The sequence below is a fragment of the Sorex fumeus genome, unplaced genomic scaffold (genome assembly GCF_029834395.1).
Source record: "Sorex fumeus unplaced genomic scaffold, SorFum_2.1 ptg000008l, whole genome shotgun sequence".
In the NCBI taxonomy this organism is placed as follows: Eukaryota; Metazoa; Chordata; class Mammalia; order Eulipotyphla; family Soricidae; genus Sorex; species Sorex fumeus.
Window position 1 is genome coordinate 60,448,687 of NW_026606065.1, and position 3,925 is coordinate 60,452,611.

Below are 3,925 nucleotides of genomic sequence, written 5' to 3' on the forward strand. Positions count from 1 at the left end.
AAGGTATGTCTCAAGAAACACTGAGATCTCTGCTGATTGAGAGATAAGATTACAAAGAACTAGTCTCCAACCTTATCTAAAACACATATTGAGGAGTCACAAAGGTAGGATGAGGCATTCAACGGAAGTTTTATTTAGACTCATTTTATGCAGCACCTGTTGAGATTATGACACGTCATAATGATGGAAGCTACTCGTCAACCCAAGAGCATCCCACCATCATAGACAAAGTCATTCTACTGAGTCAGCCTTACTTAAGCATTCAGTATTCATAAATTTGTGCACGCTTCCACATGCCCATTTATCCTCTTCTCTTATTCAATTACAACTTTCTACCTCTACTTTGTTATCCCACTCAACTACACCCCAACCCTGCAAAAAAAAAGCTATTTGTAATTGTATTGTTAACCAAATATTCCATTTGCTATTTCTTAAAATGAAACCTAAATTTTCACTTAGAATTCTGCTTTTGCAGGTTATGCAAGTGAAATTTCTCTTGACTTCATGTTATTGAACATGAGTCAGATGACAAAGTCAAAGTTCTTCTAATCATGTTTTTTCAAATCTTGATCACTATTATTTTAATCTTATGTAAAATTCTCCTTTGAATTCAAGCACAGCTAGTTTCATCAATATAATTTGGTGTACAATTTATGAGCAGTTACTCATAATTTTAAGAAATGTAATATTGCTTCAACCTTATTCCTGCTGTCAAATTGACAATACATCTATTTGCTTAAATATCAATTAAGGTTTAGTCTCTTTGAAACTTTGGGTATAATACAATATAAGCTGTGCTATTCTCTGTACTGTATACTCATTTAATCTCCAGAGCTTTAATGATTTTGGACCCTAAAACAGCATATCCTATTCATCCACTATCCAGTGCGTTACAGAGATGAATTTGCTGTCTTTTTGACAAGTTTGTCTTTTTTAGATTCTACATTTAAAAGATACCATATAGTATTTTTCTTTTCTCTGTTTGATTCAGAGATAAAAAAAATCTTAAGCTTTGAGAAGGATATAAATGTCAGCGTGAATTTCTTGAAACTGTAAAAAGAGATCATAAAAATAAGCAATTAAACTGTTTCAAAGATTTAATAAAGAACAAAATGCCAAAGATTCAGCTATCTGTAAAGTCAAATAAAATAGAAAAATATTTAGTGAGATTAATCAAGAAAAATATAAAGCACTATTCATAGGATATAAGCATACAAAAAGGGAGTGTGTAGCTACTTTAGGTGGTCAAATATATGCCTTGTATGTTTGAAGTCCCGAGTACAATTCCAGTTACCATCTAATCAATGAGCACTTCTCTGTTTGACCTAGTATAAATGTTTTCAACAAAATGACAGTATTTACCAGTAAATAAAAGTTTATGTAGATGAGTAATTTATTGAATGAAGTTTATAAAGTAAAAGTATCTCAGAATCTATAATTATTCAACAATATCTAAAAAGTTGTATCCTTTGTGAAGAAAAACATGATGTGCCCATATTATTAATTTTCAAAGTATTATAAAGTTTCTCTAAGATTCAAAGCAGATACATGGGAACCTGGGAGAAGGCTCAACAGCATATGCTTTGCATATGCAAGGCTCTGAATTTGATCTCCATTCTTAATTGTTTCTCTGAGCATCACCTCAGGTGAAGTTCTGCTCCCCCCAGCACCACTGTGTCCAAACATTGAGTCATCTAGCTACACTAGTCAGTGTTATCAGGAGTGACGCCACACCTTATTTGAAGCTACACCTTCCCAAATGTAGACTAACAAATTGCATAGAGTGAAAACCTGAAAATAAACCTCACATATGTGACAAAAGAGTCAAAACTATAAGTTATAGAAAAGAAAGTCTCTTTGGTGGACAGTAGCCATGTACCAAATTATAACACTGAATGATTACCTCAAATCATGCATAAACGATGATGAAAAGCATTATATAATTATATGTTAGACTTGAATTCATTAAATACAAAAATGTGTTGTGGTTGGGGATTTAGTGCAGTGATAAAGTACTTTCCTTTCATATTTGAGACCCAGGGTTCAATTCTCAGCTAACCTGCTCACACACATGTGCACATACACACACACATATGCACACACCCAATCTATTGTGTTTCTAGATGCAGAGAACAAGCTGAAGATCAATAAATGAAGAAAACGATATCATTTAAAGTTTCATAGAAAATAATTAAATGCTAAAAAATAAAAGAAATAGAAGACTCTCACATTGAAAACCATAAAACAATATTAAATAGAAGAGAAACAAATTGAAATATAGTAATTGTCCATGGTTTGGAATGATTAACATTAAAATAAGCATCCAATGCATATATATATATATATATATATTCAGAGTAGTTTCTATTAAAATTCCAATGACAAACTTTATAGAGATAGAACAAAAAGTATTGAAATTTGTACAGAACAATGATCCTGATTAGCCTTAGTGGTCGCAGTTCCAATGTAGAAAGAAAACAGATCTCAGACTATGGGCCTATTTGATGTGCAATGATTGAGTCATGGCACCTATTTGCAGTTCTAACATCACATCTACAATCCCAGACATTAGAAAGACTATCAAAAAACAAAAGAGGGAGAGAATACAAAGGTAAGTGAGGTTAGTAATTAATTACTAATTACTAATTACTGTCTCATTTGATTTGTGAATAAATAGTCTTCCCAGTCCTGCCCAGTATTCTTTTCTCTCTCTCTCTCTCTCTCTCTCTCTCTCTCTCTCTCTCTCTCTCTCTCTCTCTCTCTCTCTCTTTTGTCTACCTGTAGTGGTGCTTAGAAAGCAGGAAGTAATTCCAAGTCTCCTGATATAAAATATCCACTCCAACATTTTATCTATTTCCCTGATCCCATAAAAATTTTATTTTGACAAAAATGTGTTATATAAGTCTCACCAAGATGTAAAGCAGCTTGGAAAATATGAAAATCAAGTGTTCGGCTGGGTACATAACCTAAGACAACAAAGGAAGGCTTTTGTTAGAAAAAAGGAAAATGAATATTGAGTAGCCATTAGTGTGTATTATATAACCTCTCTCTCATCTGATCTTTTATTTGTATTTTAATTATATGTAGAAGCAAAAGTTATTTTAATATTTAAAGGAAATTAAACAAATGACTGTGATTTTCAAGATAGGAAAAGTCATGAAACTTAAGTAATGGCTTTAATTATTAATATAAATCATTTGTCCACTACCCAAAGGGACTACCTTAGTGTCTGTAGTGCCATATAGGTTATTAAATTTATTTTTCTATTAAGCAGTGCTCTACCCCAATTTATTAAAAAAGAACTAGGGTAACTTTGTCTAACTTCCCAGTAAAAGCTTTCAAATATTATATTCTTAACCCAAATGTCCTTATTATATTTTCCTCAGTCACTTAGATATTTTGTTACATCTACAAGAGCAATAATTCTACATTCTATAAAAAAATGGGATTTTACAAGCAAGAAAAAATGTTTCCATAAATTAAGAGAAATACCTGCCTATGCCAAAACGATGCATTTTTTTCTTACTCTTACTTTGATGATACATTAGTCTTAGCATCACTCTCATTTTTCTTAAATTTACAGCTTCTTTTTATGGGTTGAAAATCCAGGGGAAAATTGGTTGATACCTAGAATAACAAAAAGCAAGGAATTTAAAAAGGAAATGCATATTTGAGAGTTGAATGTTTTTTCCTATACTTCTACCTAAAATATCCCAGGATAAATTTAGTAAATTAAGTAAGATTTTTTTTCCCAACACATGTACAAGTTTTAGCGTGTTTACACAGACACACACACACACACACACACACACACACAAATACACACGATTCTTAGGTCATTGAAAATAATATTCTTTTTTGTTAACAGAAAAAGCATTAATCTAAAACAATACATGACAATTGCTTAGTAAAATTAATAGAAATG